Genomic DNA, 15,083 nt, shown 5'->3' with positions numbered 1-15,083 from the left:
AGCAAACACAGAATTTGTACCAGTGCCTCCATATTGTATGTTTGGTAACATACCACTTATCACTTATCTCCAGCTTAAATTGGTGTGGCAGTAACTTCATTTGCTTTTGTCACCTGCAGAAAAATTTACCTTAACGGAAGTAATGGGGTTTGCACTGGTCAAAGCTGTGCCTTCCATAGGGAGTGTAAAATATGAAGGGTGGGAGGGAAGAATCTCTAGCTGTGTTTGTCCACTGTTGGTGAGAGAGTTTAGGAGGATTTTAAGTCATTACCACTGGGGATAGAACTCAATTTACTTGTGCAGCTTCTTTCTGAGCAAACTAATCCACTCAATGAGTGGAACCCGATCTTCTGTTGTTTTGGAGAGGATGTTGGAGGAGAAAAATGGGAAGAGATTGGTAGGTTGAGGGGCAGCTATAAGAAATAATGTTTTCCTCCATCCCAGAAGAGACTTAACTATAGCTCTTTGGCTATCTTTGCCTAAAAAGATGGAAATGTAGCCAATATAAATTATTGGCATCCTGAGGTGAGCTAAACCTGATATCTTAAGAAGGAAACATCGGGCAGAGAACAGAGCAGGGTGATGACTTGCTTGTGTGGAAAGGGCAAAAAGACATAGATATCTGTATGGGGGGAGGATTAGACCCAGAGAGGATGTGCTTCCTGATGTGGCTCAGTTTACAGCCAATGGAGCTGCTCTTGGAGAAATGGGAAAATTTGTTTGCTCTAAATTCTTTTCCACATTCACATATAAGAGAACTCTTCAGACACCAGAGAATGTTTTTCAGTGGGTAAGTTAAAAAAGAATTTGTTTCTTACCTCACATGCTAAGGTGACAGATATAATATAGTAGCCATGCTATATTCAGAAAAAAAAATCTCTAAAATGGAAGTGCTATCACGGAAGAGAGGCTTTTGTGTTCTGTTCTCATTGTTCCTCACTACCGTTTTCCAGCACACTTTCAGATCTACCAAAGTGTAGTACAATTTGACCATCTCATAGCCATTTCTCAGTGTGAACTGTAATTTTTACAAAGACTGAACTTTCAGTTCCTTTGCAATTGACTTGTCATTACTCCCTTTCCTGACAGGTTCTGTTAGTATTTTCAGATGGGCTGGATGATTCACTGGAAGACCTGAAGAAAGCAGCAGACTCACTTCGCTTTAAAGGTATTACAGTACCACACTGATGTTCCAGCCTCCTACTACCACAGGCCTGATGTACAACTCCCCCATTGCAACTTTTCCATGTAACACTGCCTTTCCATGCTCATGTGGCATTGCCCAGGAGTCCCTGGGAGGCTATTTGCTTCTCCATGTGAAGCAGTGTATGTGATGACTTGTCACTATATGGCAGATGATGCCAGAGACATGCCTAGGGGTGTAGAGGTTCTAGTTTCTGGAGTCCAGCTCCAGCAGCTGGAGCAATTCAGAATGAACTCCTCTCAGTGATGAGTACAACACCAGAAGTTAGATACAACTCTGACTTCTCTAGGAGAAAGCAGGTTTGAACTTGTGTTTGGGCACTGAGTAGCAGTCTGGTCTGACAGCTGGAGAGAGATGTCAATTGAAAAATTACTAATTTTTTGGTCTGAATTTTTCTCTTATACATTTTTCTCAGTAGCTTGCTTTCTTTTAACATTCTTGTGTTGAAGCCATAAAATGTAAGTTTTGCAGGGAATTGCTGTTATTCAAGTTTATATTGTTGGTTAAATAGCGTGTTCTTTAATAGTGGTTAAATTCACTAATTTATGTCTGTGCTTACATTATAGGTCTTGATGCACTTCTATTAGTTGGCCTGGACAATACCCAGAACTTGACTGAATTTTGGAAAATTGAGTTTGGTAGAGGGTTTGGATACAACGAACCTCTGAGTGTTGGGTTTGCAGATATTGCAAACATCTTGCAGAGAAACCTTGTAAGTCCTTCTGTGATATAAACAAAAGGGGGTGGAAAATCAGTCTTTATTTTATGATTCATATATGTAAATGAAATGCTTCTTGTAATTTTTCAGGATACTGTTGCAGAAAGAAAATGCTGTAAGGTTATTTGTAAGTGTCTTGGAGAAAATGGGGATCATGGTGTCCGGGGAAATCCTGGAAGGAAGGTAGGAGGTCTAAGATAGACATTAAATAAAAACTGCTTTATTTTTCAAAGTGTTTCTGGTTTTTGTAGTATTTCAGAGTATGCATGTATGTCCCTGTGATATTTAATGTTAGGACAGATGAAGGAGAAACATTGAATATGATCCTTTCTCTGCTGCATGCTCTTTTGCAAAAGTATCTTTGTAATTGAAATGATTTGTACATATAAAAATAATTAGGCACTCTCCTGCACCAATTCAGCAGAAAATGGAGAGGGATTAAAAAAATTAAGTCTGATTAATCAAGAAGCTTATTATCTATTGGGAATGAGAAGTTTCCAACTGACAAACTGAGACTAGAAAATAATCCTTTTTTCACTAGGTATGCGCCTTATCCTTTTGTGGCTGGTTATTCCAAATATCCTCTTCTATAAGTCTGTTTTGATCCAAAAGGATTACTTCTTTTGAGATTTTAAATTGTTTGTTTTAAGCCTTTTTGAATGTTACAGATATCACTACTTCTACAGCATACTTGTAGAATTAATTGTTAAGGTTTTTAATATATGTAGTCTCCATTTGACTACTATTCATTCCATTATTTCTACTTATTCCAGTAGTATGTGAGATAAATGGTATCTGTAGTTCACACTCTGCGGTTATGTGGTTGCAGTTAAATGAAGTTTTGGTTATCTCTTAACAAAAGTATAGTCTCCTAATATTTCTTCATAAACCAATTTATTAATTTCTTCCATTACTCTTGTTGATTTTCTTACACCTTTCTGTTCTACTAAAAGGCTAGATTAAGGTGCTTAGACAGTGTTCAGAATGTCAACATGGCTGTTTTGCAACTAGAAATTCCCTTTGGTCCAGTATCTCCCTGCTCAAGTTTTTGCCCTAAGGGTATGATATTTCCATGACTTCCAATCCAGTTGAAACATTCCTGTGCGTTTGCAAGGCATTACAATAACTTTGTCCTAACAAGTTTCCAACTCCTTGTATTTTTCATTTCACCTTAGAATTTCATTACTGTGTAATGCTTCATTTTCCAAATCGCTGGAAAGGGGTTTGACTTGACCAAGTATCCCAATGAGCTTTTTTATCAGACAGTTTCCTGAAATCACAAACCGAAATTTTATGATAACCATTGGTAATTTCTTGGTGTTGTGCTTGGGGTTTTTTTCACAGCCGTGTCAAACACATGGGATTGTACAGTGTGTCTGTGTAAATGCGGGGAGCCTGCCATCCTCAGCATAACCAGATCTAATTTTCAGGAAATGTTTTCTATCTCTATGTGCAGAATAAGCTGATAAAAATTAACCCAGTGTGCTTGGATGACAGTGTTATTTATTTTTTAAATTGTCATTTTTCAGGGAAGTACAGGTTACAGAGGGTCTACTGGCCATCCTGGTGAGGAAGGTGGGATTGTAAGTAAATATTTATCTTCCTGCCATGATGTTGTTAGTTGGTGCCTGAACCTGTCTGCACTTATTCACTGAGTACCTACCCAAAATATGTTAAAGGAACAGGTAAATACATAGATTTGTTTCCCTGTGCCTCTGTACCTCACCATAGATAGTTACTCAGTTAAAAAAGCAACTCACCAAAAGTGGGTTAGTTATTCAGTTAGAAAAACCAACCCCCCTTCAAGTACACACATTTCAGTTGGAGATTGGTAATGCACTATAAACATGGCATGATAGTGAGAGCAAAGAACCAGGTGAAACTCAAATTAGTAGTTGGTGTTCTCTTATGGCCCGCATGAAAATTTCAAGGTAACTTGCATTTGTGTCCTTAGTGCAGTGAATGGTGATATAGTTCTGTCTTGCTTTAGGCTTTTGTGATGAATTAACCAGTAATCATCATTGTATGGATGAGATTGAACATTTTCTTTTGTTTCTTAGGGAGAGAGAGGCCCAGCTGGTTTCAGTGGGACTCAAGGAGACAGGGGATGTCCAGGTGTCAGAGGCCATAAGGCAAGTATGTAACCTTGAAACATTTCCTTATTTTGTTTCTCACAAACCTGTTTTCTGTACTGGGAAAAAAAATCCCTGTGCTGTCTTCCTGAAGCATGGATGAATGTCAAGATCCAGCTGTAGGAATGGCAGACAGTGTTTGCTGTCTCATTTTGAGACGTGTATTGTGTAACCCAGGCTTGGTTGAATGGCTCAGGATTTTGCTGACTAAGCAACTTGATGATGACTTCACCACCACCAGTTCCAGACTGGCCTTAGTTAAAGCTAAAAATCTTTATGGAATGGAAATGAGAGTTAAGCCTGTACTGTCTTCCCAGAGGAAAGGAGGAAATCCCAGTAGAAGGTTTGACAGTAGGGACTACCAGTACTGAGCTCAGCATACCTCTGCACAGGAGGCTACTGTGCCCTGCTTTTCAAGCTCAATAAAAATACTTTTACCAAATTTCATCTACATTTTTTTTTCAATTTCAGGGGGCCAGAGGCTATAGAGGAAGTCAGGTATGTGTTTTCATGTGTGGTCAATTTTCTTTGAGAACACAGTTCTGCTTCCTTTCATGTTACCTGTAAAATGAAATTATCAGCAAGGAAGGAAAATAGTGTAAAAACTTCACAGCATTTAAAGTACTTTTGCTATGGTTCTATAATGATGGATTTAAGATACCTACCACATTAACCAAAATCAGCAGTTCATTATTGTATTTTTGTATGATTGCAGTCATAGTTGATTTAGTCTAACTGATGGGAAAAGGATTTGTTTACTGACTAATTTGATAATCTCTTGAGATGGTAATTCTGGTCAGCTGAATCTCATTCTAATTGTGAAGAGGAGCAGAGGGAAAAAAAAGTTGTAACTAATATTTATTGGGGGTTTGGACAGCATTTTCACTAGATCACTATTGACACATTTTCAATGTCCAAACTTCTCTTCAAGCTGTGTTTGTCATTTCATCTGGTAATACTTCAAATCTACTTGTTTAACCTTTCAAACATACCTGTTCATGAAGGAGATATAGTTACTAATTCGATAATAAAAAGTGAAGCCTGGAAGACAATGATCTATAACAGTAATGGTTTCCAAGCCACAGTGATTAAAATGAAATCAACTTGTATTGAATACTTTGATACAAAACCACTTCTAAAAAATTACCTGTAAGCCTCAAAGATTCAGAAGATGTTTGCCTCCATAACTGAGCAGCTGGGAAAAAGTTCAGAGAGTGTTCCTGAAACCCTAGCTCTATTTAAAGTACCACTCTGTACTAACCTTTTAATCTTCTCATGTGTTTCTCTTTCCTTCTCCATTTCCTGCTCTGTTCTCTGAAGTAATTTGTCCTCCTTCAAATATCCAAAATGTCTGATTATAGAGGAGGGAGAGTACTTGCTGATGATTCCGATTTGTCAAAGTTAAATAGTGCAGTAGGTCTTACCAGTTGCACAAACTCTACTGAAATCCAGTGAATACATGAATATCTTCATTATGTTGTGTCGTGATACCCACAAATTTTATTTTAAATTAAAAAATGAAACTTTGAGCACATATAAAATGTGATTCAATCATGCCAACTTAGTAAGGTTGAAGGGGTTTATTGAAGTTACTGAAGTCTGCAAGGCATTTTACTGTAGTTTTTTGAATAAAAGGAAATACTGAATGTTTAATAGTATGAAGTTTGTCTCAAGTTTTCTGAGGTAGGAAATGACTGATGGAAAAAATAAAACTTCAGTAAAAGTCATTACTTAGTGCTCAGAATTTTTCTGGAATGCTTGTTCAATGAAAATTCTTGTTTGTGATGCATTAATCTAAACAAAATTTACAGCCAGCTGCTTTTTCTTGTAGCAGATACAGAACTGTTTTAAATGAAAGAAGTTCTTCCCCAGGAATTTTAACTAGGTGGTTTTGCAAAGTCAATTTAACATCAAACCTACAAAGCAATTGTATCTGTGATCTCCATCAGAGTAAGACTGCTGATGGGTTTAACTTGTTCTTGTGCCACTTTCAGTGTTTGTTGAATATCATTTCAGCTTTCTGGTTAGTTGTCTCTGCTGAATTAATTTATTACTACAAATTGAACCACCACAGTTAATTCCTTCATTTTTATCCTAGTAAAGAAAGAAGGAAGAAGTTTCAAAATACCCTGTAAAAATTGAGTGTGTTATTTGGCTGAGTCTGAAGTATTGTGGAACATACATACATGAAATAAGATTTTCACAGTTATAAATTTATTTAGATGCCTCACACAATTTAGCATTGCAAACTCCTTAAGTCTGGGATGGGTATTTTGTAGGAAAATGACTTCCATAAATATTTGCAATGTGGTGTATCATTTTTGCAGGCAAAGGGAAGAAAAAAACAATGTGAATTTGAAAGGGAAGGTGACTGGTATCTATGTAGCACTGGCATTTATGTACTCTTGCTGAAAGAGTTATGAAGTTTCTTAAAAAGTCCTAAAATCTAAGATCAGTCTTCTGTAATTATTTTTTAATCATGTTTATTCTTTCTGGTTTTTCAATCCACTGTTCATGTTATAAAACTATATAAAAAAGAAAATAAAGCACAGTACAAACACATGTGATGGTTGAAATCAGAATGACAAGGTTATCAACATGATAGATCAAATTCTAGTAGTTTATTCTGGAATATATTCTTGGATTTTGAAGGTGCTTCAGCTGGGAGAAGATTTGAAAGCTAAAAGAAGGAAAAGCAGAATTTAAGTCCTGATGGAAATCTATCATTTAAATAACTGCTTTTCTTATTAAGTCTCCTAAACATTTAGTTGTTTTAGACATTGTTGATTCGTTAAAAATATGAATTAGTAATTAAAATTCATACTTATTATTCTTAATTATTCTTGCTAACCATTAAAACCACAGATCTCATTCAAGTTTCCAATTGCAGATTGAACACTTCTTTCTTTGCTCAAAGAGACAAGTGGACTAACGCTGATTGCCTTTTTTTTCCCTTATTGCTACAGGGTGAACATGGTGAGAGTGGATTTGATGGCACTGATGGAGAGCAGGTAAACATTACTTTAAATGTGCAGTGCTATTAAAGACACCAACATCAGGGTTCAAAGGTACAGATTTTTTGCCTTGAATGGGCTGTAATGCTGAACAGAAGTTCTGTTGTTGGGTGTTTTGAATTGTATATCTGATTGAAGCTGGATTCTGCCAGAAAACACTCGAGAACCTGATTTACAGAAAGAACAAACATTATTTTTTCTTCTTTCTCTCCCCTTTCTGAGTCTAGGGAGAACGTGGATTTCCTGGACATTCTGGAGAGAAAGGCAGCAGAGGAAAATGGGTGAAGTATCCCTTACAGTAAAGTTTATATTTTATGGAAACATGTTTCCAAAGTGTAATGCTGTCTGTAATGCCTGTGAGTTGTTTCTAATAACTGCCTGTTCTCTAATATGCTGTCACTCCTGCTCTAAATCCCTGTAGCTCCACTGACTTCAACAGATCTCGCCCTCTGCTGCCACGGATACTATCTATACTTGTACCTGAATTGTTTGTGCTCTTTTTATGAATTTAGGGCAGAAAAGGCCCCAGAGGAGAACCAGGTGAACGAGGAGAATCTGGTCTAAGAGGAGATCATGTAAGTGCATTGGTTTATTTTTATTTCACTGATTTGCACCTCGATTTTGTGATGGAGGTGTCTGAAATATATGTAATTTGAAGAGTTTTCACAGTCCTTGAAAATGCAGTCCTCTGCAGGAAGAATGGCATATTCTAGGAGTCCTGACTCTTTAGCTGTAGATGGACTGATGTGTTTTGATGTGTTGGTTGGAAGCAGGTGTTTGAGCCTCAAGTCTCCTCCTTGTTTATGTATTCTTGGTTTGTTTGTTTGTTTTCACCATAGGAAACACAACTCCTTTTGGAGCTACTTTTCATAGAATCAGAGAATGCCTTGGGCTGACAGGGACCTTAAAGATCAACTAGTTATCTCCACACCCCCTGCCATGGGCAGGGACACCTCACACTAGACCACATAGTCTGGTGAAAAGACCAGGTAGACTAGTCAATCTTCCCTGTTGGTTCCCACCCTACAGAGGAATTCTGGGTCACTTGAAAACCCTGTGCACTGACTCTTGGTTAGCAATTTATAATGATGCAAAGGCAAGTTACTTTTTCATGTTCACATTTTTCCCTTGCATACTCCAGAGACCTACATAAATGCACTCCTCGAGGACTAAAATTCCAGTGCAGACACCACAATTCTTGTCTTGAAAAGGCACAACTTTTTCTTTTCACATATATTTCAAAGACTTTGTTCCAGACAGTCATATATTGTGCTGACTCCTGTCTTTAAAGCTTATATTGAAAAAAAAAATGCTCAGGTGTCTTGGTAATTCGCCTCTTTGAAAGATCAGGATTTCACCTGATCTAGCATTAAGTAGCAAAATGGAACTCCATTCTAGTGCAACCCCTCATCTGAAACTCCTGAGTTATGATCTTAACTCAATTAACTATATCAAATCAACCAGAACAGTTTCACATTTTCAGTTTAATTTATTGTCCATTAGTAATTTTGCTTTTAAAATCTGTGGAAAAGAACTTAGTGGACTTTGCAGAACTTCCTATATCGTGTTCTTACAAGCATCTTCATTTAAAATAGCCTTTTAATTTCTTGCTGTCTGCAATTGCAAATCTAATTAATTCTATTTCTGTATCCTTCCACTGTAGTCAAAGTATTAAAGTTATGGTAACAGAAAATGCTGAGCTTTCTGTTGATCTTTTTCAGGGAGATCCTGGGGCTAACAATAATGTTACTGGTCCTAAGGGTGAAAAAGGAAACCTAGCACCACAGGTAAGCAAGTTGGTCTATTTTGTGGAGAGAGGATTTGCATAATTGCTAATTTTCATTGTCTGTCCAGTGACCAAGGTTGTTTTTGTTTGTATTTTGCCTTTAGTGTTTCTGTGTCTGCAACACAGAAAGCTTTAAGAAGTGCTTGACAAAGTAAAAAAAGAAAAAAGAAAAATTAAAAAAAATATTTGCAAACACAATGGAAATATTCTCATAATAGAGAGCTAAGGGAAAATATGGATTTAGTATAAACACATTATTCTACCAACGATTTGCATCAGCAACCTGAGAGGCTTCTAGTAATGGGTTGAAAGGATACTGTTAAAAATCATGCTGGAAATAACGCATAGGGTATCAACAGGCTATGCTAATTTTGTTATGGAACTGCTGTTGCCTCAGGGTGGTGGGTAACTCCATTATGATCTGTAAATTGAATATAAGAGCTGGGATATATGCTTGTATAGTGATGTTTGAGTTTTTAACAGGTGTTTTAGCAAAACTGCAATGAAAGAAGCATAACAGAAAAGCATGGCTTCACTGCCTTTACAGCTTGTTTGGAAAGAATAAGCAAAGCTGATAACTAGTTGAACAGTAACATAAAAATTATGGTGTGTGAAAGCTTAAGAGGATGGCAAACATGTGAGAAAAATCCACTGATTTAGAAGTCTGTTTCTCTCTGAACAAGTAGGATTGTATGTATACATGCATGTCCATGTAGAGTGTGCTGAAAGCAGTAAAAAAACTCTGAGGGTTATTTTTTGAAGAACAATTGGGTTTTGATGGCTCTTTGGAAGCAAACCTCATCTCTAGTAGTCCAACTGAAAGGCTGAAGTCAGCAAAAATGATTTCACAGAAGCCTTGACTTAGTATTGGCTGTTGGTAATTGGAAATTCAAAGCAGACATCATCTGCCTGGTTTATAATTTTTGAATATAAATGATTTGTAAAAAGCAAGAATCAACATTAGTATGACACGACTGATTGCAATGAAAATACTTAGAAGAAGAAACAAAGAAGGAATGTAAAAAGAAGAATGTGCATGTACAAGAAAAAAGAAAGAGTGTTTAAAGAGCTTGGTCATCACTTTGTTTTTCAGGGAGACCCAGGCCCACAAGGACTCCAAGGAGAGCAGGGTGATGCTGGCCTAGATGTAAGAATAGCAATCAATATGGGGTGGAAATAACTCATAAAAGATACAGTGGGGTTCCCCCTGAAAAAACCCATTTTTGTATTCTTTACATTATCCCACCCTTCAAATGCCTGCAAGGAGAAGGAGAAAAAAATCTTCTAAAGTTTTCATAGTGAAACGTATTTAGCTTAAATCTGGTATAGTAGCTTATATATATTACAATGTGTTTTCTTTTCTTTAAAATCGGGAATTTGCATTCCTGTTAATTTCAGGTCTGATTCATATGAAGTCATAAGACTCAAACTCAATTTCTTTTTCAATGAGCCTTAATTGCTTCACGATTCCACCCTAGATTAACCTATCTCTTCTTTCTGCCATGACTACAAGTTTTCTATGTCTGTTCAAGCATATAAATATGCTCGCTGGCAGCTGAGCTGCTCTTTTTTAGTTCACTGGAGACTGGAAATTGTGAAGGCCCCTCTTCTAGTCTGTCAGAATGGTGCCTAATGCCAAAGTCGGGCATGATCATTCCTCAGTCAGGCTGCAAAAACATTCTAAAGGCCTCCAGTGATGTGAGGTTTAGCAGTAACATTCACTAAAGCTACTCAGCAGTGTGGAGCAGGAAATGGTGCAAACCTCTGGGCTCAGAGGGAGAGAAGAGGGCTTTTGTTCTCTTTATTTTAGCCAAAGGGCTGACTGGGAAGATGTTTTCCAGAATTTTGTTGAAGTATCTTCTCTCTGCACTCATTAAGGATCTAAAGGTTTTGGTTTTTTTTTGGGGGGGGGGGTGGAACTTATTTGTGTAAGAATTTCTGTCCCAAATCCACATTTTTCTCATTTTTTAAAATCTTAAATCTTTCTGTGGAAATAATCTCCGCTTTCTTTAAGCTGTATTTGGTTTTATTGTATGTATAATGTTTTATGATAAACTGCAATATGTTTCACATATTGCTCAGTGTTCTGGATGTAATCTCTCATTCCACTCCTTCCTAGGGTGCAGCAGGTCGAAGAGGTGCTCCAGGTATAAAGGTGAGTGGCTGACACTGCTGCTACCTATTTATATGCAGCTTCATGTCCAGCCTGAGTGTTTGCTCCTCTAAAGGGAAAAATTTCATTGTGAGCCAAGACACAAGTGTTTAACAATCAAAAGTCTACTTCGAGCCAAGGCAGCCTTTGAATCTTAGGTGGATGTAGTAGACACCCTCCTGACTTGAAGGATTTAGAATTGGAAGGAAGTTTTCATCAAAATAAAAGGATGGTTACTTTTACTATTAGGGCAAGTATGGAAGCATAGCTAGTGAAAAGACTGTCACTAAAGATGACAGGGATGAGTAGTCATGCTGCAAAGTCTGACAGTTTATTCCTCCTTTGCCGCATGCACACAGAGATATGCGCGATACACGTGTGCAGCACAGATAAAATTAGGGCAAGTTCTACACGACGCTTTGCTCAAAAGAAACAGTGTTAACTGCAGCTCTGACAATTGGCTCAAACATATAACATAATCAAGATTTTGGAAATAATTTCCCAAGTCAATATCTAAAAGAATATAGGATGTACAGAATAAGTCAATCCCACTGCATTCTGACTGTTCATTGCGGGGTGATCCTCTGGTAGAAAAATCTCTCAAGTTACTGAGAGCTGACAAAATCTCTCTCATTGTTAGGAGGTAGCCGTGGTTTTGCTAGACTTATACTCCTTAGAGTCACAATGAAAGAAAACTTTCCTGAGATGTACTTAGTAAAGACATCACTGCAATTCTCTTAAATGATGATTCAGATGATGTTCTTGGAAAAGAAAACTTGTTTGTCCCAGGACAAATACAGTTATCAAAGCAAATATAAAAACAGCTATATTCAAGGATGGGTTAGTGCAAGTAAAACTTAAATTCTAGGCATTCTCAAGTATAGGTTACATGATCATTCTAGAAAACCTTGCTTTAGCGCAAATGGTTCACATTTGACTCAGTCTCTCTGCCAAGTTGCTAACACAGATAAGGAAGATGGTATGTGCCATGATACTGCATTTCCCCTTTTATCTTAGTGCATATAAACCCAAGGAAACATTGCAGTTTTGTGTACAACACGGTTAGTACCAACAGGGTGGAATATATCTTGAAGTCCTGCTGTGTGTTGGAGTCTGGGGAATGGATAGAGTTGTAGCTTCTAAATAAAAGTGCCAACCATCATTTTGAGTAGGCCAAGTGTAAAATGTTAATAGATAACAGCAAGAATAACCACAGTGATGCAATATAGAACATAGATTTCAGTGAAGAAAAAAGACTATCTTTTACAACAGTAATATTTCGTCAGCAGCACAATGTTTGATTTGTCTCTGATTTCTGGGCTTCCTTTCCCTCTCCTGTTGAGAGGTTTTGCTATACCTTTATTACTTCTTTCTTCTGTGTGGTAGCTAGGTAACACAGATTTTTTTACATTTAGAATGATTCAAATTAATATTTTCCTGGGCAATGTCAATCAGAAGTGAGAGCCTTGCAAGTTCCCTAAACTATAGTCTGGTCACCTTCCAGGTTTTTGCAATACACATGTATGCCATGTGCCAAAACCCCTGTCCCCACCTGGTTTCTGAAAGGCCCAATTTGGATTTCACTTTGAGAATCCAAAATTTTCTCTGAGGCATTGCAGATAGGAATATACTGGAAGATTTTGATACTGTCTGCCAGCAGGGAGAAAGCACCAAGCTTTGGCAATTGCCAGGATCAGCATAACTTGAAAGAATATGAGCATTTTACAGTTTGGTATTTCTATCTCAGGAATTCTTTATAGGTTTTATGAAGACATTTTAGATTAAAATATTGAATATTCACCAAGTATGTCTCTTAATTATTCCAATCCTTGCTTGATCACTCAGAAACCCATTTCTTAGGTAATTATTAAACTTTGTGCTTCCCCCCCCCACCTTTTCCCTGTTGGATTGCGGCTGATATCTCATGAATATTTACATTATTCTGTCAGGTACCAACAAAAACAACTAATCCAGCTAAGCTATGGTGGTAACAGGATCATAACTGAAGTCAGTGGAAATGGGTCTGTAGTTGTACTAACAAGCACAGGAACTCTTATGTGGTTAGAAAATAAGAATGTTCAACTTCTTTAGTAAATTCATGGAGTACAGAGTTAGTTGAACCTTTGCAGCTAGTTGAACCTTAGTTGGGACAACCATCTTTGTCTCCCTGGAAGCCCCCTCAGCCAGTGATGAGGCCACCCTTTTGTAAAATGGCATGGAACAAGAGAAATGACTGAAACTCACAGCAACAGAGAACTTTCAAACTATTTTCATTCAAGTACTTGATGATCAGATTTGACTTCTAAAAGCATATAAAAAAAAACATTTCTCTGGATCAGTAAGCATTGAAAGATAGGTACCAGTCAATGATCAAATGCAGGTAATGTAGATATCCTTCACTGAAAACATGTAAAAAATGAATGGCAAAGAGAATTGCACACTTCTGTCTTCCATATCCCCTGGAGAAGCAAGATGGAACAGTAAACCCTGCAACAGGACAGTGGGACCCACCCTTGGATGAGATTGTGGTTGTTGTGTCCTTCCACTGAGATCTCTTGCACAGCAGGATGTTACAAAGCTGCCACAGGGCATAGCTCTATCAGCAGAATTTATGAGAGCTTCACCGTGAAGCTCTTCTGGTGTCCCTGGGCCGGGAAGCAGATCTATTTAGTCTTGATGTTTGTGGGGTCTTCAAGGGCCCTTCTGGGGACCACAGTGTCCTGCTTTGTAAGAAAATAGGATATGGCCAGTCCCTCTGGAGGAGGAAGGGTTTGTGCTGAAGTGGGATAAAGAAGAATCCCTCATTCAGGTAGATAAGAGGGATATTGGTGATGTGCTCAGAGACAAATAATCAAATTAGAGATAGTGAGCGAGAATTCACCCACCTAACACATAAGGACTTGTTTTAGGTTTAGCTGTTAATAAAAGGCCCTGAAATAACACCGTCATCATCAAAGTCATTAAATTCCCTAGCAGTCAGCATGAACACACTGCTGTTCACCATATGCTAAAAAGGACTTCTCCAAGGACCTGCAGTTCCAATTGTCTGTGCCTTACTGTGATAAAAGGAGAATAATTTTTTCAAATACTTAAAGCAACATAAAGAAGCACAGCTAGCCATTCTTAACAATCAGAAGTAGCCCGCAGGCAGAAAGAATAGAAGGTGTGGTGAGGTATCAGAGAGGTGTTTGTCACAGACTGGAACAACATTGCAATCTGTGTGCTGGAAATAAAGCAAAATAGTGAAGAGGGAAAGGAGATTAACTTAGAGGAAGGCAAGAGAGAGAGAGGAAAAGGCAGGGGAGAAAAAAGGACAACCACTTTTCTGGGTTTTGATTCAAAGTAAATTTAAGTAGCTGAAAACTTTAAATTTGTTTTAGATTTTAGTAGAGTGTGCCTAAGAAATGTATCCATTTTTATTATAGCCAAAAATATTTTTGTGGAAATCTATTTGTATTTGATTTTTTTACACCTGGAAATATCGTATACTTACTGATTTTACAGTGTTCTTACTCTGGCTATAAATTAACTTTCTTTTTTCTTTTGGCTTTTTTTTTTCTGTTGTTATCTTTTCTTTCATTCACATGGTGCAGAATGAAAGTTCACCCTTTTAAATTCATTTTTCCTCGAAGATTCTATCCAGAACCATCTGTTTCCCAAGAATCTTCAGACATGTGTTTATGATTTCTCCAGTGAAAGGGGGTCTGCAAGGCCTGTAGTATCTTGATGCTAATTGTCACCATTTTACTCAATCCAGAAGGCAGTGAGTATTTGTTATGGACATTAGCTAAACTGACTCATCCTTAGATGGCAGCTTTATGGAGATGGGAGCTGGAAATTTTTTTTCCATCATCAAGGCAGATTTGATTTGCCTCACTGAATAACCAGAGTAAAAGATGAGGAGTTAGAAGGGATCTAATTCTAGTGTGATTGTGAAGTTGTGATTCCCCTGCAGAGCCATTACCCATAGATAAGGGGAAAGAGCATCTGCCCTTGTGGCCTGGCTTTATGATTCTGGTCTTCCCAGTGGGCAAGGGTAATGCACAAATATTGCTGAGACATGGTGTAAAATGTATT

General features: G+C 37.6%; 2 long non-coding RNA genes across 2 annotated transcripts; both read left to right on the top strand.

Annotated features, from left to right (window-relative positions):
* The first annotated feature begins 2,035 nt into the window (after positions 1 to 2,035).
* On the top strand, positions 2,036 to 4,026 carry LOC136286914 (uncharacterized). Its single transcript, XR_010720033.1, has 3 exons — positions 2,036 to 2,105; positions 3,452 to 3,505; positions 3,983 to 4,026. It is a non-coding gene; the product is annotated as an uncharacterized lncRNA (long non-coding RNA).
* A 497-nt stretch (positions 4,027 to 4,523) lies between these two features.
* On the top strand, positions 4,524 to 7,638 carry LOC136286877 (uncharacterized). The gene is made up of 4 exons (XR_010720017.1): positions 4,524 to 4,552; positions 7,021 to 7,065; positions 7,296 to 7,349; positions 7,581 to 7,638. It is a non-coding gene; the product is annotated as an uncharacterized lncRNA (long non-coding RNA).
* Positions 7,639 to 15,083: the final 7,445 nt, after the last annotated feature.

This window comes from Chamaea fasciata, unplaced genomic scaffold (genome assembly GCF_029207755.1).
Source record: "Chamaea fasciata isolate MVZ Bird 193981 ecotype frontalis unplaced genomic scaffold, bChaFas1.0.hap1 SCAF_1, whole genome shotgun sequence".
NCBI classification, from domain to species: domain Eukaryota; kingdom Metazoa; phylum Chordata; class Aves; order Passeriformes; family Sylviidae; genus Chamaea; species Chamaea fasciata.
This window is presented reverse-complemented; position numbering and strand designations above follow the sequence as displayed.